The sequence below is a fragment of the Eublepharis macularius genome, chromosome 9, assembly GCF_028583425.1.
Source record: "Eublepharis macularius isolate TG4126 chromosome 9, MPM_Emac_v1.0, whole genome shotgun sequence".
In the NCBI taxonomy this organism is placed as follows: domain Eukaryota; kingdom Metazoa; phylum Chordata; class Lepidosauria; order Squamata; family Eublepharidae; genus Eublepharis; species Eublepharis macularius.
Window position 1 is genome coordinate 47,393,160 of NC_072798.1, and position 21,901 is coordinate 47,415,060.

Genomic DNA, 21,901 nt, shown 5'->3' on the forward strand with positions numbered 1-21,901 from the left:
TGCAAAGTATCTCCACACTTCCCTACTCCCAACATCAAACATAGGAATCTCACATCCGAAGACTGCACAAGTTTGTATTTTATTGTTCATGTTTAGCAGTGGTGAGAAACAGGCTGCATTTCATGGTAATTTTGCAGAGAGAAAACCAGATTCACATCCAGCAGTGGAGATTCAAACTTTGCTCTCCCAGACCCTCTTCTCCCACTATTGTATCCCACTGCTTTCCAACAAAAAGGAAACTGTTATGGTCAGTTAATCTTTTAAAATATTTATTTTATTCATTTTCAATCTATACCCAATAGGTGTTCTGACCTACTGGGGACTCTCAACCTGGAGCTGGCGACCCTAGGCAGCTATTTCGGCAGAGTTTACAATAGTCTATGGTAACAAATCCCTACCTTCACACCAAGGATGACTTGCCTGAGCGGCTGCGGTTGAAGCAGGCAGTCACCCTTGATGTGAAAGTAGGGATATGTCACAATAGACTCTATTGTAAACTCTAACGCTGGAATAGCTACCTAAGGTTGCAAGCTCCAGGTTAAATTCCTGGAGATTTGTGGGGGGTGGGGGGGAGCCTTGAGAGGGCAGGATTGGGGGAGGGATTTTAATAAGGTGTAATGCCTCTACAGAAGCCACTTTCTCCAAGGGAGCTGGAGATCAGTTGTAATTCCAGAAGATCTCCCAGCCCATCCTGGAGGTTGACAACCTGAGCTGCCACTCATTCAGCAATATTTCCCACCTAGACAAAAAGCGAAAAGGCAATGGAAGGTGCATTAAAGAATTTCCTCCCCCTACCCTCTCTCCAAAACTGGATACTGGGATTCTGGGAACCGGAGGCGGGCAGTTGAAGCAACGCCGTGAAGAGCGCCGCGCAAACTTAATTGCGCTTTAGCGCCCCGCTTTCGGAACGCCCTTCTCCGAGGCCAGATCTCGCTCAGCGACCGAGCAGCGCCCGCAGAAGAGGAGGGGGCGGGAGCCTCGGCCCCCTCCGAAGCCCGGGAAGGCCGCGGGGGAAGCGCCGGGCGCGGGAGCCGCCGCCGCTTCCTCAGCCTGCCGCTAGCTGTCGCCCTGGCCCCGGCGCCCGCGACGCTCTCTGTGGCCGCTGCCGCCCCCTCCCTTCCTCCCTGCTTGGCGAACGCGGCGCTGCTGAGCGGCTGGATCGTCGAGCGGCATCCGGAGCCGAAGCCCAGGAAGTCCCGCGGCGGAGGCCTGGGGAGAGCGACGCGGAGGGGCCCCTCGGGCCGGCGGGGCAGCAGCCATGTTGGCCAAGGGGATAAAGTGACTCCGGCTCCGGGAAGCGAAGCCGCAGAGGCCTCCCTGCCTCCCCTCTCCGCGGCGCAGGGCAGGACAGGAAGCCGCCGGTGGGGCGGCGGCATTCGCGGGCGGGGGGCTCGCCTGCGAAGGCGGCCGCAGCGTACGAGCAAGGAGAGCAGGGCGAGAACCGCCCCCGGAGCGGCGGAGCCCCGGCCGGGCTGCTGGTGAGCGAGCGAGTGGAGCGGGGATCCTCGTTGTCTCCTGTGGGTGCGGGTCAGGGGCCTGCCTGGGAGGAGGAGAGCAGAGCTGCTGCTTTTCGCACCGGGCAAGGAGTAGGCGGCTGCGGCGCCGAGCAGGCTCGGGAGCGCGGTGAGTTCGAGTGCGGGGCGGGGGCCGAAGCGGGTCCCCTTGGAGGAGGGTCAGCCTTGGGGGGGGGCGAGGACGAGTGGGAGTTTCAAGAGTCCTCCGGGTGGTGGAGACGCTTCGAGGGATAACGAAAGTGGAGCGTCGGGGGTCGATTCTCCCCTTGCCCTCCGGGTTCTGCTGGGCGGGTGGTGAGCGGAATAGTCCCGAGCACTGAGCGGAGCGCCGGTGTGCGTGGATGGGACTAGGGCTCGGCGCGGCCAGGCGTGCAGAGGGCTTGGCCCCGGCCTCCCTCCCTCGTCCCGACTCGCCAGAGGGTGCCGGAGGCTTGCTGACGTGCGCCTCTCTGGTGCCAGCGTTGCCTCGGGAAGGTGGCTCGGATGAAAGACAGGATGGGGGCTGGAATCACACGGAACGATCTGGTTCCCCTCTTTTGTGTCTGCGGGGGGAAGCCGCTGGTGGAGCAGCCTGCTCTGTTCGTTTAGGCCTTGGGGAAAGAGAGCAGTGGGCGCGTTGCACAGATCCCATGTAGTTCCAGGTGGGTAGCCGCGTCGGTCTGCAGTAGAACAACAGGATTTGAGTCCAGTGGCATGTTAAGAGACCAACAGGATTTCCAGGGTATAACCTTTCGACCGTCGAAGCTTATTCCAGCACCTTGATTATACCATGAAAATCTTGTCGGTCTCTAACAAGAGTTCCAGTTGGTCTGAACAAGGTTTGGTATATGTACTGTTGTAAAATGCCAAGTATGCTTGTTCCCTGGTACCTGCCTTCCACTCTCCTTTTTTTTTAATGATACATTCTGCCATACTTTTCCATTCCTAGGGTTTTTCACCCTTTCATACCCCTCTCCCACCCTTTTTAAAATGACAGCATATATGAAGACTTGCTGACCCTGCGAGCCACAGTAAACTCTCTCACCTGCCCCCTTCCTCTTTGGGCTCCATAATGTGATAGATTCATCACTATGAGCAAAATAGATTGTTCTGCAAGAACAGTGGAGCCTACTTGTATGAATCACCATTTGAGTTCTTGCGGAAACCGTTGCACTGTGTATTCTCAGAAGTGGATTATCTTCTTTTTGCTCTTTGACTGGCCTTAATCCTTGTTGATTCTTTCATTACAACAATTTGGTAGCAAAGAATTTTAAACTTGATTAAAACTCAATTGGCATGTTGTTTACATCAGCTAACCTTTGCCACTATTCCAGAGACAATGAGAAAAGACTTGCTTGAATTATTGTCAAAGGCTTTCACGGCCGGAGAACGATGGTTGTTGTGGGTTTTCCGGGCTGTATTGCCGTGGTCTTGGCATTGTAGTTCCTGACGTTTCGCCAGCAGCTGTGGCTGGCATCTTCAGAGGTGTAGCACCAAAAGACAGAGATCTCTCACACACTGAGAGATCTCTGTCTTTTGGTGCTACACCTCTGAAGATGCCAGCCACAGCTGCTGGCGAAACGTCAGGAACTACAATGCCAAGACCACGGCAATACAGCCCGGAAAACCCACAACAACCATTGCTTGAATTAGATAATGTTTAAAAATCTTCATATAGTTTGTCGTTTTAAAAGTCTAACCCAGTATTGTAAAGCAAAACTGTGAATATATGTATATGTTTGAGCATACATCTGTAATATATTGGGTTAAAAACTGTTCCCTTAAAGTGGCAAGCTAAATACTTTCTATCTATTTCTGTTTATCTATTTTATTATTGTACAGCTGCATTAATTAGGTAATCCTGAATGGCTGGTTGAGCTTCCTGTTGAATGTACCAAACTTGGGTTTTCATTGCTTCATTTTTTAAATGGCCCCAAAAGTAATTAGTTTAAGACTTGAAGTTTGTGGTAGAGGAGGGATTTGAACATGTTTCCCTAATATTGAAGTTACACATTTTTATCCAGTGCAGCATGACAACTCCTTTCCATATTACATTCAATTTAGTTGCAGTGTTATGCTTGCATAAGATTTTGGGTTAGACGGCTTAATGATGAAGATGGCAAACTATAAATGTCTTTATCAGTGTCCTGATTTTACAAATACTTGGTTGCTGTCTCCAGAACATGTGTTGTTTTTTACTGTGTAGAAGGTTGCTTATTTATTTAAATATTTATATCTCCCCCCACCCTGGACCCAGAGTAGTTTACAAACATTTTTTGCTAGATAAACAAAAAACTAGCAACAAAAATAATTGGATATAGAAAACTGAAAATTATGTTGGTGCTTGAAAACATACCTATCAGATGTTATCTCATTTCATGAAATACCTTAGCATGCTCTTCATTTCCATGGACCCAGTGTACCTTCTGCTAGCTACTGCATTATCAATCCTTTCCAGAACTGTCTGGCTTTCTCCAACATCCCCAGATTTCGATCTCTGTTTCCTCTGGCTTCTCCTTCTTAACCTCTTGTCACTTCCTGTCTTTCAAATGAGTAAGCTTAGACTTGAGTTCCTCTGCATAGGATTGCATTGTTATTCTCTTGCTTTCCTCTTACCACCTGAAGTTTTGCTATTATTCTTTGCCCGTCTTTTTGTATGCCTTCTGTGCAGCCGCTTCTCTCTGGTGGTCTTGACCTCTGGGGGTTCTTGGGGTAGATAGATTCATTCCCCCAAATTGGTTGGATTTGTGTAGTTTTAGCTAATCTTAGTCTTTCTAAACCTAAGCAGTAAAAATGTATAGTAATGGTTGTCTTGAGAATTTTTCATTCATACAACTGTAAGAAGATTTGCATTCTGTAGTCAGTTCAGGACTTTGATTTGGGCTGTGCTTAGGAACATTGCATACTTAATAGCATCCCAGATAGCAGCATATCATTATGGTCCTATATATGTAGTCGCTGTTTATTGTAGGTGATATTTACAGTGAAAGCCTTTTGCCAAGATCTTGATACTCTTTGTAGAAAATGTATTAGCCATATCTTATGCTTGTTTACTTGGAAGTAATTGCTGTGGGACATACAGGTGCAATGTGTTTCTTAAGTTAAATTTGTTTTAAAAGTAAATGGCTGATCTAGATAATAAATGAAACTTATTTCTAGTAGTTCCAGTAAACTCTTAGATTAGAAATAACCATTGAGTGCTTTTCTGTAGCACATAAAATAATTGTTATGGCAGGAATGAAAAGATCTTATATTGTGCTTTGATAAATTCAATGTGCAAAGCTATTAACTATAGGACATTTTGGAGATCATTAATTCATATGCTCGGTGTAAGTCAGAAGCAACTTGACAGCACATAACACACACAGTTTACACATCTCTGTGTTTAATTAGAAGGATGTAAAGTAGGCAGCATAGTGGGGAATCTGTGTTTGATTTGGGGGGGAGCTATAAATATGAAAACATAATGTGGATTTAATATTTTTTAAAAATATTTAAAATATCAAAAATTTAAAGTGTTCAAGTGAGATTCTAGGAGTTGATATTGTAGTATGATGTTTTCTATTGTGTATTATGTAATGTCTGTTTGGAGATGCTGACTAAAAAGAAATAGTACTTTATCACAGTGTGCTTCCTTACTGATGAGAGCGGAACTGCTTCTAGCAGGGTACACTGTCAACTTTAAAGTGATATAGAAGTCTACTTTTTTTCCGCAAATGTCCTATGAAATGCACTGAATATTATAAATATTACTACTTTTTAATGAGTGAAGTTTAAGATGTACTGGCAGAAGTTTGTGTTTAATTTTTAAGCAGCAGTAAGTAGGTCTTGGTACTTATTTAAATTGTTAACTGAGCTAGAGTGTTTCCCAGATCTGTCTTAATAGCTGTAACATTGGTTACTTCCTTTGTTCAAATTAATCGGTGTAAATTTTAAAACTAGATCATAATTGCTTAAAGAAAGTAAAACAAACATTTGAATCATAAGGTCGCCTTGGGCCATAATTCTAAACTATTAATACCAACACTGCTACAGCCCAAAAACCAAACTTAGTGAGCCCTGTAGTTGATAAGTTTTCACTTGGCCTCTGTGAAACATTATGCTATGTGAAAGTATAATTCCTCTGTGAAATCAAAGAGATCAGTAGTAACATGATTGAGGGCATCTTGTGCTGATGGTAGATAAAATGTGTGCTTTCTTTGCATAAGGGCCAGTGTGCTGTTCCTGGCAACTCCTGTTTTTAAGGATCTGAGGGAAAGATCTCTGCCTGAGATCTGGGAGAACTGTCGTCAGAGCAGAGGGTATTGGGCTAGGTAGACCAGTATTCTGAATAAAGCATGTTTCCCAGTCTCTCTGGCACCTCTGCTTTCAAAGTTATAAACTTCCTATATGTGCCTCTCTGACATAGGGCTTACTTTGACAAGCCAAGTTGTGGTTTAATTTGGGATCTTCACCCAGGTTAAGGCAAAGTACCATGATTAGTGTTCACTTTTATTACAACAGCGCTAGGCCTTGGTATGAGGCTGCTTCATATGGTTTATCTCAAGGCTTGAGAAATCCTAGGCGCCAGGTTGCCACGGCACCTAGACGTTTCAATGTGGCACCTGGTATTTCCAAAAATCATTTTATTGAAGACTATCTCTGCAGTTCTTAATGGAAGTAGAAAATTTATTTTTCATTTTGTGCCAGAATGTTTTGATGAATGACATAAAAATAAGGGTTTATTAAGTTATTGTCATTGCTTGTTTATATGTGATCTTAACTTTACAACATTCAGTGGTGGTGAATGAATTTATTTTTTAACCAGTTGCTCTCTGTACTGTTTGAAGCAAAAAGTTCACTCTCCTAATTCCTGTTTAAAGCCCCTTTCCACCATCTGGCCACTGTCTGGGGGGATGGCTAGGAAAGCCTACCCCAACCTCACCATCAACACATAGGTGGAAGCAAGAGGCTTTAATAATTTGTGGTAAGAGTTTTTAATTTGAATGTAATTGTTTAAAAATAAATAATTACAAGCATTTATGAAGATTAAAGCTGATGCCGTATTAACAAATGAGTTGATTATAATTTATAAATCAACAGAGATTTAAGGATGCTCTTGTACTGATAATAGGATCTACATTATTTACTTATTAATTAAGATTATCTGAAGCACATCACTTTTATGCTTTGTTTACTTTTCGTGATTGAATAAGTTTGACTAGTTATAATTCTATACTTCCTGTTTCTAAACAGAAGAATGAACTATTGTTAGACAGGAGCACTTCCCGTTTTTGCCTTTTTAATTAACCAATGAAATATTTTCAGATGATAATTAAATTTGCTTTCTCTAGTCCAGTTTTTCAGGCACCGAATGGCAGGCTTCTGTAATTTCCCTGAAATTCTGTCTTCTGGCAGCACAAATTTTATTAACCTGGACATACGCTTAGAAATGTTTTTCTATGGATGTTTACCTGTATTTTTATGTGTTTTGTTGTATGGTATGTTTTACCTTATGCTTAGCATTTATAGTGTTTTGTTTCTGTATGAGGCCTATGAATCTCTTAATATCATATGTATTAGAAGATAACTTAGTCAAGCCATCATAATGCTGTCTTGCAACAGAAAGTGCTCAGAAATAACAATAGTAAACTTTACACTTCTGTATTATGCCTGAGATTACTTTCTATCTACTGTATACTTAGTGCCGTCTTAAACACAATTTTTCCAAAATGGAAGTAGTTCCAGGTTCCCAGAAACATGTGTTTTGATTCATAAGGCTAGAATGGACACCACTGTCACCTTAGCTCACTTGTCAAAGAGAAATGGAGAAGGCACGGCTTGATATACAAGGAGTTGTGGAGATCAAATAAAAAGAAAGTATCTATTCTGAAGTGTCATCCTCTTGAACTAGCAAGCTAGTTTTTCCAAGACCGATTTATACTTTGCTATTTTATTTTACTACGTATGTAGTCTGCCTTTCCTATAAAGATATCATATGTATATAGGATTTTCCTTATTCACAATAACCACGGTGCAGTACTGATGTAGGTCGCTTCTGCACAGGAATGTAAAAGGTAAAGGTAGTCCCCTGTGCAAGCACTGAGTCATTACTGACCCTTGGGGGGACGTTGCATCACGACGTTTTCTTGGCAGACTTTTTATGGGGTGGTTTGCCATTGCCTTCCCCAGTCATCTACACTTTACCCCCAGGAAACTGGGTACTCATTTTACCGACCTCGGAAGGATGGAAGGCTGAGACTGAGCCAGCTTGAGCTGGCTACCTGAACCCGGCTTCCGCCGGGATCGAACTCAGGTCATGAGCAGAGCTTGGACTGCAGTACTGCAGCTTACCACTCTGCACCACAGGGCTGTTCTGGAATGATTCCCTGCTTTACTCTTAACTGCTGCTGTACTGTTAGGAATTTGCAGCAGCAGTAACAGCAGCAGCACTGCTGCATAGGGATTTATTCTGAATTTTCCCCTCCTGCCTACCACTATCCCACCAGTGGAGTCTTTGCAAGTTTTAAAAATTATTGATAGATGGTATATTGCTGTGTTGTGTTATCAATAAAGTGATATATTCACTACTAATAATTTTTTTTAAAAACTAGCAAAAAACCTATCAGCAATGATGGTGGAGAAATGCACCAGATGTGAGTAAGGAGGTGAGGAAATCCATGCTTTCCCCCCAACATTTTCCTAAACCTGCTTTGGGTTTCAGTGTTCCAGCTGGGAAGAACCCCAGAAGGTTGGCAGAAGCACAGCTATATTGGTGGAAGCCAAATTTAGATGTGCTGAGATTGGGTGGGGGATCAGAGCAAGAGCTTTGGGTGGAAGGGGTATTCCACATGATCAAATTACATCTGTTGAGTGTTCAAATCATTTCCCTTACTCATAGTGAAAGGTTGCATCCACTGCAGAAGCAGTCTTTGCCTGTTTTGTTTCCTTGCCCACATACCCCAGGGTTTTTTTAAGCAGAGTTAAGGCGCTTTTTTGACATGCGGGATTTTTTTTTCAATGCAAACCCTGGCCTGGCCTTTCACACTCCCCTTTATTTCTCCGTACACTATAATGATATGGGCAGAAAAAGGAGATGCCTACACTGATGAAAATGCTGTCATCGTTGATGTCCCCCAGAAAGCCAGAATCAAGAACAGAGCATTTTTCTAAGTGCAGGGGAAAAAACAGAAACCACTTCAGCTAGAATTCCTCAAGTGCAGAATTATAGACTCCCAAACTGGATTCAATCCTTGTGGATTGAATTCTCAGAAAACCTGCTAAAAGTCGAGCATGCAGAAAAGCCTGAAGTCACCTTAACACTGATCAGTTTGAGAACCAAAAATTTGCATTATGCAGACCCAGCATTGGGAATAACATGATCATCTCCTCTCCAGCCTCAATTTTCATCCTCTCTTTCCTAATCGAGCTTAACCAGGGTTTAGCATTTCATTTGGACCGCAGTGAATAGATTTTCTTCCAAAGCTTGGAGATCTTGGTCAACAAGGATCCTCTCTAGCGTTCATCTTGTGTTTTAAAAAAAATTATAATCTGCCTTTCTCACTGAGACTCAAGAGATTACATAGTGTGAACAATACATCAGGGTATGCAAATAGAAAATTTGCAGAAATTTGAAAACAAGCAGCTTAAAAAAAAGCACAAGTAATTAAACATGACAGAAACCACCCAGCAGGAACATACTTACAGCAACAGACAATATACAGTAATATATTCTATAGTCCCTATCTCTTTACCAGTGCATCTCTTTGAACCATTTCCTTACAGTACACCTCTCCAACCTGTGTAAACAAGCCCTCCTGAAAAATTCAATTTTGCACAGCTTGTGGAAAGTCGGGAACACAGGAGCCTTCCCAATCTCATCAGATAGGCCATTCCATAAGGTGTGTGTGGGGGGGGGGGGTCACAATAGAGAAAGCGTATGTGCGGGCAGTTGTTGATTTTGCCCATTTGCAAGGCAGCTCCTGGCACCTGCAGAAGGCCCTGTTCTGATGAAGGAAGTTGCCTTGGCAGAGCATAGGAAGAGTGGTGGTCCTGTAGATATGAGGACCAAGTTCATCAAGGGCTTTGGATGTGATATCAATACCTTGAATTGAGGCTGATTACTGATGGGAAGCCAAAAGAGTGACTGCAGAATGGGAGTAATATGCATGCCCTGTGCAGCTCTTGATAATAACTGAGCTGTAAAATTCTATACCAACCTGAGCTGACTTCGAGGGGAGACCTATGTAGAATGTATTACAGTAGTCTAGTCTCAATGTGACTGTGGCACTGCAGATGTATAACTGAACCAGAGTTAAGGTTGGCAAGAGAAAGGAAAGGGAATTTGGGCTGGGGATAGCAAGAGGGTATGTTCCTGACATGGCTCCTGATTTGTAAAGCACAATTCTGAGGAAGCGAGCAATATAATTTCTGTGGTCCCTTTAAAAGAGGTTAAACTAAGAGGAACTTAATTTCCCAGGCTTTCCACTGAGCTTTATGTCTGAGCTAGGATTTGAAGCCAAGCCTCTGCAGTACTGTATCCAGTATACCACATTTGCTCCCTTACATGAATAATAAATTCTTCTGCTTTCTAGAGTCATGTTTACAATATTGGTAATTTAGCTTTATGCAGTGTTACTTAACTGTTCTCAAAAGTTTTCTTCTAAAAGAAATCTACGCAGGCTTTCAAGGTAACCTTTTTTTTTCTTGAACTAATTTTGGAGACTCAGCTGTCTATTTGATTCACAACTACTCAGTTCCTAATGTTTTTCTCTAGCCATTGTTCAACCTGCACCTACTTTCTGGAAAGTAGTCACTCCTTCACATTTTGCTTTCACTGTGTGTAAAGTTAATGAAATTGCCTCCTACAGTGAGTCAGCTGGAGTTTGTAATTTATTCCAGAGTTCAGCAGGGTGGATCAAGATGTGAATTGTGCAGCTCTGTTACAGTACTTGTTTCCTGGTATTCAGATAATTATGAAAGATTAGAATGATTTTAGCCTCAGTTTTTGCCTGCTTTTCTCATTTATGCATTTGTATTTTTTTTTTTACTGTATAGGCCTCTCTGGGAAAGGTTCTTCATATTGGTATCTGTGTAATTTATATACACATTATTATATTTTTCTAGGAAGATTTTAAAAAATGAAAGATCAAATAGATGCTGATCACTGAACGGTAAACTCTTTTAAAATACTACACAAAGAACTTCAGGGCTGTATGAAAGTTTTGGACCGTTACTGTTATATAGCAAATATGCCCATTTTTATGCCAATTGACAGGGTTCTAATTCATTTTTCAGCACTACCACCCACAGGAAGGCTTTATAGCCCGGTTTACATTTTTCATTACAATAAGGGTTGAAACAAGACTGCAAAGGCTGCATTGTTATGGTCTAGCTGTGGGCTTTTACATGCAGTACTGCATTATATGCAGAGCAGAATGCCCCAAGGTGACAGGATACTACAACTGGGATAGCTCTGCATTTTCTTGTCATGAAGTATTTCCCATATTTCATGAAAAAGAGGGGCTTCATTGTCATGTTAGGGCTATACCCACTTCGATGTAGACTTTGCCTGCTTTGAGCTGAAAACCCAGACTGTCAGGCCAAGGTGACATGAGTGGTCCTACATCACCATGGTCCTACATCACCATGGTCCTACATCACCATGGTCCTACCATGGTGTAGCCTTGACTGTAGCTGTTATCACCTCATGGTATCTGCCTCATCTCCGCAGTGGATTTACTCTCAGTACAATGAGTTCCTTACTCATGGTTGCTGTTGGATTTATTTTCTTAATTTATGTTACAGCTGTCATATTCTGAAGTTTATGTGGGCGGTCTTTTTATGTCTTTTTAAAAACGTGAGTGACATTTATGTGTGAAATGAAATATTCCATTGGGGCGAGTGGGGAGGGGGCAGGAATCAAAACCTTCTGTATGGTTACCTTAGAAATGTTTTGGTCTGTTCAAGAGTTGATGTGGATGCTAAGTCTTATCTGCCATCAGCATCTTGTTACCTTTAAAAAGTTCCTCTTACTGGCCATTTTGCTAAGGATAGCACCCTAGCTGAAGAAATTCTATCAATCATGGGCAGTGCTATCAGGGAGGGGAGGACGAAAGTGTCTTGGAAGCCAATTAGGAGATGTTGGCATATACTGGATTCACACCGTTGTAACCCCTTGTTTGATGGCGCAGCAGCCTGTCGCAGCTCCACCCATGTCTTCTGTTGGCGCCAGGGGGCGGGGCAGAGGCTGGAGCACGAATTAGTACTCTTCCCTAAGTAGTTCCCATGCCCCCTGCGGTGGTGGAAACCTTTACCAAGAAAAATGACAAGGTGGCCAATAGTCACCCATTGTAGGGGGAAACTTGCCTCCCCCCCCCCGTGCCCGACCCTGTCCAAAGTGCCTGGCAGAGCATAGGATGCCAACTACTGCAGCGACCAATCTGCTTGTGCCCCCGCAGCAGCTGAGCCCCTATCCACCCTACATAACCTCCATCCAGGGTGCCCTGGAACCTAAGTAAGTAGGGACGTGGCCAGGGGCTCTGCCCAAGAGCCCTCTACCATGGGGACTTAGAGCACGAGGCAGGAGAGAGGGCACACAGTGGTGGGGCAAGAATGTGCTGGGGGAACTTTGCAAAAAAACAGGGTGTATCTTGCACTTGCACATGAGAGGAGAAGCTAAGTCCAGAATGTCTGAACAACAACCACTGCCCAACTTGCCTTAAAGGCTACCCAGCTCCTGAGTCCTGGTTCAGGGAGGAGCAAAGGCACAGCGACAGGAAAGAAGGAGCTTAGGAGCTGGCTGACCTGGCTTACTCATTCACACTGGACTACCCTCTCCTCTCACCGACGCCCCCAGTGGTGGCTTATGTGGGGGGCATGGCCCATGCCAGCCAAAGAGGCAGTTGCCCAGGGAGCTGTGCTTGATGCCACTGTTTTGGGGGAGGGGGTTCCTAGCAGCCCATGCCAGGGCTCCATTGAGACTCCCTTGGCTGCCACCCAGGGCAAAGGAGAAAGCACACCTGTGGGCTTGGGTGACTGGGTACTTGCTCTGGCAACTCCCCTGTGATCGTGGGTGCATGGCCTCTTGACTGTCCCCCACAACAGAATAGCCAGATGCAGACAAGGAGCATTTTCCCACTGGAGGGGCCATCTGGTTGCTGGCAGCACCTGAGACAATGGAGCCGCTGCCCCTGCCCTAGACACCCTCCCCTTGCCACACATATGTCTGTTTCCCTTTCAGGCAGGTCACTTCTCATCAGGGGAGGCCAAGGAGCATAGCTGTTCCAGCTCCCAGTGATCCTTCTCACCTGGCATCCATGCCCAGCCCACGGAGCCATTCCCTGGGCAGCCCGCAACTTGACCCCGCTCCTGAGAAGGCAATTTGAGGAATGGCTCTCATGGCTCCAACTGCCGCACAAACAGGCGCAGCTTCCAACCTGGCCAAGGGAAATTGGCAATACACAGTCAGACATCCTCTTCACTCCCCCCGGGGCAGCCCCACTGCACATTCCTGAGGATGGTCCCCAGCCCTGGACCACCTGGGAAGTGGCTGCCCTGAGGATCCACAGGTGTCTCTGCCCTGTTGGGTGGCTCAGCCCCTAAATAAAGTGGAGGACCATTGATCCCATGGGGGCTGCTTCTGCATGCTTCCTCTGTCCCATGTGGCCTCCTCTCAAATGGTGGTGTGGCAAACATGGTGGGATGTGGGGTCTTTCCTGTGTGCGGGAGGAGGGCCGTTATCCTGGCCACTGTGGCCTGAGACACTGGGCAGATGGCTGTTGCATCTGGGGATGTGTGAGGATGATCCAGTGGCAGTGGAGGTCTGGCTGCCTGCCATTCACCCATTCCAACTGGGACCAATAACCCAGAGACTACCAAAGAAAAATAACCAGTGGAGAGGGGCTGGGGAGATAGGAGCACATGTGTGGTGGTACAAGCACACATTAGCTCTCTTGCACTACTCGCTGGGTTAACAGTCCCAATCAGAACCGCCCAGCCAGCCCAAGGGCTGCCCATGCTGGATAAGCCTCCCACTCCTGGTCTCCCTGCTCACCATCTCCAGAGGGTCCTTTTAATTGCAGTGAGCGGCCCTCTTGCTCTGGTGATGGGAGGCCAGCCAGCGGCTGTGGGAAGACATGGGGGGGCTGTGGCACAGGGTTCACCCAAGAGTGATTTTTGCCAAGATACCCCCTTGTCTGTATAGAGATATCTTTTGCAGCAACGGGGTCAGGGAGAGTGCCACCCCTTTCACACCCATGTGTGCATGACTGAGTGGCAGATGTGGCTGGGGAGATGGACTCCACCCATGCAAGGAGTCCATCAATCCGTGCAAGGAGGGTCCAGCAACCCGGACACTCAAACAACCTGGGCCCAGTTGGGCAGCTCAGTGCCCTCAGCAGTGCCTGAGGGGCTGTGGTCCCATGGACTGCCTGATCAGTGATGGGGGCTCCCCTTGCCAGACAGCTTCCCCCCCAGCTGGGCACCTCAGTGTGGGTGCTGTGATCTTGGGGGCATGTGGTCCCTGGCTGCCTACTTTCTGGCAGGTGGGGTGGAGGCGTTGAAGGGCAGTGGGGATCATGCCCCGTGCATTTGACTACACCTTTGCTTGCCACTCATGGGCCTGTCATGTGGGTGATGCTTCCATTGGGGGTTGCTGGCAAGGTTGCCAAGAGAATGGCAGGGCGTACGCCTCCTGCTGCTGCCTCCTGCTGGCATAGCTCTCCCGCAAAGGTCCATAGGGAGCGGATGAGTGGAGCTGCAGGTATGTGGGTGCACGTACAGCAGCAGCACGGCCAGTTGCAGGCTTGCGCTGTTCTTTAACAATACTGTGCTGCTGTTCCTCTCACTTTGGTGTGTTTTGTGCAGGATAATTTTTTTGTGCTGAGGATATTGCAACTTATGAATTCTGAAGACATGCTTTAGCGTGTGTTAGACTTTAGCATTTACACTAAATTTCAGTAGTTTCTGAGACTTCATAACTAGTGTGTAGCTTTTTTCGTGCTGAACAGGAAACCTGCATTTCCTGTGCTTTCATGAATAGCATTTGGAAAATGAGTTTGAGGGAAAACAATAGCGTATAAAATATCTTTGGTAAGTGAAAAAGCACAATGACCTGAACTCTTGTTGACAAAATATGTATAGAAAATATCTTGAAGTAATTTCTATTCATTGTTTTCTTTGATCTTAATTTAACCATATAGTTAAGATAATATTCAGTCATATTAACTATACATTTTGTAACTTTTCAATTTCATTTTTGATAAAAGCATTTAATACTGGCTTAAACAGTCTTAACATATTCTCAATTGCCTAAATGATTTTCTTATGACATGCCTTTTAACAGAGCTTAAATATAGACACAGTGATTAAAACAGGTCAAGGTGAAATAAAATAATGAATAGGAGTGTTGGAACTATCTATCACTTATATTCAGAGTGGGAAGAGATAAAGTATGACAACAAATCCCAGGTGCCATGGTGCTTAGAAATGTCATTGTGGCCTAGTATTCTCATCAGTCATTTATTGTGACAGTTTCTTGGTGATTCTCAATATAAGTACAAAGCTTATTTAGCTTTTTGCATTGTGACAATGTATTGCCCATATCCTACTATATAAAAGGCAAGCTGTGTTGGTGATGACTCATTTTTTATCCCCGCGCAGGCACCCTCATAATAGGTATTATTCAGTTGGATCCTGGCATTTCCCCCTCTTCCAAGAAGGCTACCGGTTGAACTCCATACCAATTCTACCTTGCTGCTAACTGATCTGGTCTAGTCTAACTAGCATGCAACACAGGATACGGGGAGGAGGCTGTAAGATCAGGACTTGAATCTTTGTTTCTATCTGCCTTCATCAAACCAAATGAAGATTTTTGGTAGAATTTGAAAGCTTGTACGCTGTTTTGATGTCATTTTAACTGGTTCCAATAAAAGGTATTGCATGGTTTTTAATTCTGGAGTCTTTTTTGGACAAGTGCTGCTAGTCAAACCACAGGGTTCTTTGTCTTTAGAATCTAGCAGTAAGAGTTTGCTGTAAGAGTCTTTCTAGAATTCATCTTCCCATAGTAATTTTGCTATGAGATAAAATAGTTGAATTTCATTTCTCAATTGTCCATTGAAAATTTTGCTTCTTAGTTGTATGGAAGTCACTTTTTGATTAATGGCTTCTCTGTAGCTGGGGTTAATATCTAGTGTTGTATAGTGGTTAGTGTGTTGGACAACCACCATGTAGGCTAAGGTTCAAATCCCCTCTCTGTCATGAAGCTCTCTGGGTGAGCTCAGGCCAGTCACTCTCAACCAAACATAGTTTGTGTTGCTTTGAGGATAAAATGGGGGGGGGGGAGGACTGTGTGTGGTGCCATGATATCTTCAAGGAATGGGTGAGAATATAGACATTAATAAGTAAACTAATAAATATTTCAGGAACCCAGCTGTGTGGGCCATATTTGATAATGTGGGGAGTCACTCTCCTACATGCTATTAATAAGGATATTTTTCACGGCGTTGAATAAACCCCCTGGACCAGATGACAGATGGGTAGCAGAACTGTTGCTTCATAATTTTGGATATAAGAGAGGTTTCTGTTAAAGTGCTCTGCTTTATGTTTACTTTGTTCCTCCCATTAGCGTGTGAAACTGCGTGTCTTAGCCAGTCTTTTTCTTGCCTAGGTTAATGAGAAGGTAACAGACTGCAGACCCTGCTGCCTCTTTGTTCTTCATTCATCTCTTTCTGTTTGCTCGGTTTCCTTTCCCTATCTGTTTCTGCACATACACCCTCTTCCCACTTCTCCCTTGGCCCCACACAAATACTTATGTATAGAAATGTCCCTGTTTCCACGTTCAAAACATGGAGGTCATGGGATCTTTGCTATCCTTAATTCCTACCACTGTCCATTATTGCTCACCCTCATTCCCTCCCAGGTGTGATTCTGAGAATCTCCTGCTCTGTTCTTGCTGTTCTATTGTCACTGTTTACCCATCACCCACTTTCCAGCCACATTTGTTGCGGGAATTTGGTTTTGTTTTGCTTTTCATTCTTACTGTTCTGGCTAATCTTTATTGCTGGAGAAAGAATAAAGATTTGCCATATACTGTCAAATCTCCTGAATAATCTTAGTAATCTACTAAGATCAGGGTGGATTTGATTTTAAATCAAATCTATTTAAATCATGATTTAAATCACGATTTAAATCACTAGTCAGTAAGACTAGATTTAAATCATGATTTTCTACATAAAGACTCATTTTTTTCTACATAAAGACTCCTCACACTTATCTTCTTGTGCTGATTTATTCTACTCCCAGAAATCTTCTATTCACTGAATTTTTTGAAACTTAGCTCTTAAGTAAAGGATTGGTTCTGTGTACAAAGATTTGCAAAGGAACAGCGAGATTATGGTCTTTTTCTCAACTGTGTATGTTTATTTTATAACCTTTTTGCGGTGAAGAAGAGGCATGTGATCTCTGCAGGCACAAATGCACAGTTTTGAGAACTGTAAAACCAAGCATCTGTGATAATATCTTCTAGAATCTAGATAGAAAAATTGCCCAATAATCTTACAGAAACCTTTGGAAGAGCATAACATTGTGAATGGGTTAATAGATAATGTTTACCAAAAAATTTAAACATTGCATGAATATACGGCCTCATGCTACATAATTAAAAACTAATCTTTATTTCATGATGATAACATTTGGACTATAATCTATCTTAAATAGAAAACTATCTTTTAGATAGATTTTTCCTCAAAAAACATTTTATTAAAAAAATCCAATTTAAATTAAAAAAATCTAATTTTTCTAAAATTCTGATTTTTATTTTTAAAAACTGTTGATTTTTATCCACCCTGGACTAAGATTTTGATCATGTGTGGCACTGGTGGCAATATCTTTGATAGTAAGCTTCACAATAATTCTCTTGTATGACTTGAGAAATTACACTCGTATGCAAAGAAGTAAATTCCCTGGAAATCTGTGATGCTTACTTCTTATATTAACATACATAGAATCTGGATGTTTATCTGGTTTTCTTACTCAAGTGTCAGACTCATGAAATCATACATAAGCAGCCATCCTTTACATTCTTACTTACTTGATCCATGGATAAGCTCTCTGTCTGTGAGCATCAGTGTCAGCTGAGGAATGGGCTCTGTGCTTAACCATGTGATTCAGTTTGCTGTTCTTTAAAAATTGCAAATAAATAAAAAGAATTATTTTACCTTCTATGGATTCACTGGTGTGCCTGACATTTCTAGGCTGAATATGTTACCCTAGCTGTGAGAGAACTGCTGTTAGAAAATTGGCTCCCACATAGCCAGGATAACATTTGAAGAGACCCTTATAATACACTTGATAATTCTGGCTGCACTGAACATATTTGCTTTTGCTAATTCACTATAGGTATAGGGCTAGATGAGCCAGAGTATCATGAATAGAATGACAGTAGCTGGTAGCATTTTTCCACAGATGTGTCAGGTGCTATGATAGGGGCGTCTGAGCCTAGGGGAGGTGCATCCTCCAGGGTTACCCTTTTCTCTGCCAGCCTCCCAGGACGGGCCTCAGACTGGAGGAGGAAGGGGGTTTACAGCACCCACATTCCCTCTCCAGTTATGGTTCAGGTTGCTGTCACTCTCGCTTTCTCTCTGACCCTGCCAACCTTCACCAATCACTCCTCATCGGCCCTTCCTTTGGGCTGGCTTTTAGAGGGGCTTACCCTGTCTGTTTCCCCACCCCTCTCCCAAGCTCTGACCTGGAGGCAGTCCCTCTTCCAGCTGTGGGGCTGATTTCCCCAGCCAGGAACCTTGGAGCCCTCTCTTAACCCCGCCCCCTCCTGCCCGATAGGGCTGTAGCTGCAGGGCTTGCTGGCCCCTGCTAGGACCTCTAGTCAGGCCTGCATGGTCAGTGCTGCAGGGCTCTCTTGCCCCTGTCTTTCTGATTGCGGTGGTGAGGTGGAGCTCCTTGTGTGGGGCTTGTGCTGGCCTGCTGTTTGCTCTGGTGTTCCCACTGGCAGGGTGGCTGTTGCAGTATGTGGCCTTAGCTTGGCCCCACAAGTGGGGTCATTCTGGGGTGGAGGGGCCATGGACACTACCGGAGAGGCCCTCCACCCCTCATTGCTGCGGTGCAGCATGTTGGGAGGCCTTGTGGGCGCCGTGCCTACCAGCTGACTTGTACTGCATCAGGTGGACTTGCTAACACCGCACCGATCAGCTGGCTCCCCTGCAGCTCTCTGGGGGTGTCACAGGCCGGCCTGCCCCACCCTATTGCCCCAGCAGGCTCTGCAAGCTCCCCAGGGGTCCGGCAGGCAGCTGCAGGGCCATGGAGGTACACCGCCACTTCCTCCTTGGGCTCCCTCGGCCACAGTAAGTCCAGAGGGAGGGGGAGCAGACCCTGCATCTACAGACTAGATGTTTGCTCAAGAGTTTGTGTAGTGCTGTAATTCTTTAGCAGTTCTCATGCATCTGTTTGTGCAATAGATAACTTATATGGAGTTCATAACTGAATTTGGTTTAAGTTGTCTCATACAGTGTTCTAGCACAAGTTATATAACAGCTCTTGTGTGATCCACAGATGATTTCCCGTATGGAAGAGGATCTTTTAGATCCAACTTAGTAGTTTAATTAATTATTTGTCAATAGATATTTATGTGAAATGTGGAGACTGTTTTTCTAAACTTGCGGAGTTATGATAATTTAATATACTTTTGTATTGTACCAAATCTCAGGCAATAAAAGGACAACTGCAATTGACTCCATTTTACAAAAGGGGGGAAGTAGAGAATGTTTGACTATTGAGGATTAACAAGCAGCAGTGCAGCTGTTTTTGAAAACCTTTTTCTGCCATTCTTTTGAAGACATAGCCATAGGAAGATGAGTATTAACTATCCTGGACATTTTCATTAATTCCACATTCATCTTTGCAGGTAGATGCTTAGCCAGTTTTTTGTGTGAGATGAGAGAGAGCTTTAAAAGCAGTGCCACAAAACTAATGAGAACAGAATTGTGAATTACCACAGCACAACATTGATCTTCTGAAGCAGGCCACTGGTATAATCTGTTCTTGGTGGGTTGTACCACTGATTAAAAGTTTTTAAAAAAGAAAGAAAGAAACATTGAAATTTCTATGTATTAGAATGATTGTTCCTGAAACTTCTGGTTAGTGGTAGATGGCGCTTAGGGTCACAAATGAATGGACCTCTGTGGGCAAAGTTGGGTGCAATATAAAGAGTGTGGAGATATTTGACTGTGGGTCTGTGCCCAGTACTGCAGTGCGTGGTTCAGAAGATGACTGGGGTCAGAAGTTGCTTAGAAGCGTTAGAGAGTAAATATTTGACAATGCAGTTAAGGTTGTTGGATTTAAAATTTCAAAGCCCATAGTATGAAATCCTCAGTGAAACCAACTGTAAAATCTTTGAACAAATTATTGCATTTGAAATACCATCCATCATTAATTATCACTGTTGCTAGAAAAATATTTGGAAAAAAAAATTCAGCTGGGTGGATTACAGTGCCATTTTAAGCAGCGTTACACCCTTCTAAATCCATAGAGGTCAATAGGCTTAGAAGAGCATATATCTGCCCCAGAATGCACTGTTAGTGTTGTAATTTCTTGAATACTGTAGTGATTTGTTACCACTGATTTTTAGCAAACTGACACTCATTCTGTAGCTGCACTGTGTTTAAGTAGGTCAAGACGGGTGTCCATGTTAGTCTGTCTGTAGCGGTAGAAAAGAGTAAGAGTTCAGTAGCACCTATAAGACTAACAACATTTGTGGTAGGATATGTGCTTTCATGAGTCACAGCTCACGTCTTCAGATACAGCTAGAACGTGATTATATCTGTCCACACTCTTGGAGAGTGGAGTGATTACAGAAGTCAAACTACAAAAGCCAGTGAATAACAATAGCAGGCGTGATTGGATAGGGTGGGGTATGCAGAGGGGTAGTTGGTGTGGAGAAATCAGCATTAGTAATGAGACAGGAAGCCTAGATCTCCATTCAGTCCAGGTGGATGCATTGTCTTGAGCTTCGTTATAAGTTGCAATTCAGCAGTCTCGCTCTAATCTCCCTTTGAAATTCCTCTGCAGGAATTCTTCTTACCTACTTTTAGGTCAGCAACTGAATGTCCTGGAAGGTTAAATTGTTCTCCCACGTTTTTTTTCCCCTAATGTTGTGGTTTCTAATGTCAGACTCATGTTCATTAATTCTTTGTCGAAGGGACTGACCAGTTTGTCCAATGTAGAGAGTGGAAGGGTATTGCTGACACATGCTGGCATAAATCACAGTAGAGGATGAGCAGGAGCATGAACCCAAGATGTTATGGCTGATGTTGTTGGGTCCACTGATCGTGCTGCTAGGATCTATATGAGGGCAAAGTTGGCATCTTGGTTTGTTGCAGGCCTTGGTACCAGAGTCCATGTTAGTGTTAAGTAGTTTATCATTGCAGGAGAGTTGTTGTTTTAGATTAGCAGGCTGTCTGTAAGCAAGAAAAGGTCGGCCTCCCAGTGCCTGTGTGAAGTGTCGCAATCCAGCATGGGTTGTAGGTCATTGATAATGTGAATGCTGTGACTCTCAAAAGCTCACACCCTATCACAAATGTTGTTAATCTTATAGGTGCTACTGGACTCTTGCTCTTTTCTACTGTATTTAAGTACGATCTTTAGCATGAGTTATCTAGTTAATGTATAAGTTAATGTACTTTGCTAACCAGATGGTTCTGTCCATGCATCTGTTAGGAAATAAGAGAGGAGAGATTGCCATAAAATTTGTCCAAAGCATGATTTGTAAGAACTTGTAAACAATGAAAAGTCACTCTGCTTCACTCAAAAGAACTGTAAAAAAAGGGGGGGAAATCAGAGGTTTACATTGACAGAATTACACTAAAGAGTATTAGAATGATAATTATCTAGCTGAATGGAAAGCAGTACATCAGGGATGAGTGTAAAATGTGTAACTTTTCCTTCGCATATGCAGAAGCTCATGTAAGAAATGAAATATTTTCATGGCGCACTTCCCATGCTTGCTTAATGCACATTGGGCTTGTTACAAATGCATGTCAGGAGTATCAGCATATGATTTACGCTGTGTAAATCATAAATACTTTATTCAGTATTTTCACTGCTCATTTCACAGAATCTTCTGGCAGCACTTGAGAGGGAAACCAATCCCCCAAAGAACGTGCAGCGATCGTCAGCAGTATCTCCTCATTAATACTGTCTGCAGTCAGGGCTGCACTTGGTCTGCTTGCTTTTGAAATAATGTTTTAATATGATAAATAAAGAATCCTGTCTTAGTTGTTTCCAAGTTACCAGACTTTTTTAGAAAGTGACCAAGGATAGCATGTAAATACAATAAAGCTACAGCAGTATGTTTACTGAAATCTCTTTTTACAAAGTTATTTTTTCATTTCAAAACAGTATTGTAAAACTTAATACTT

The 21,901-nt window shown here is 43.8% G+C and overlaps 1 protein-coding gene across 2 annotated transcripts in view; it reads left to right on the forward strand.

Moving 5' to 3' along the window:
• The first annotated feature begins 1,172 nt into the window (after positions 1-1,172).
• The window catches only part of CDK17 (cyclin dependent kinase 17), a 104,335-nt gene continuing 83,606 nt past the window's right edge, over positions 1,173-21,901 (forward strand). The window contains exon 1 of one of the 2 annotated variants that reach the window (XM_054988470.1): positions 1,173-1,478. The gene's annotated coding sequence lies outside the window, so the exon portion shown is untranslated. Of the gene's footprint in view, positions 1,479-1,574; positions 1,624-21,901 lie in introns of those variants that run through there. The other variant, XM_054988471.1, reaches the window with a different exon arrangement.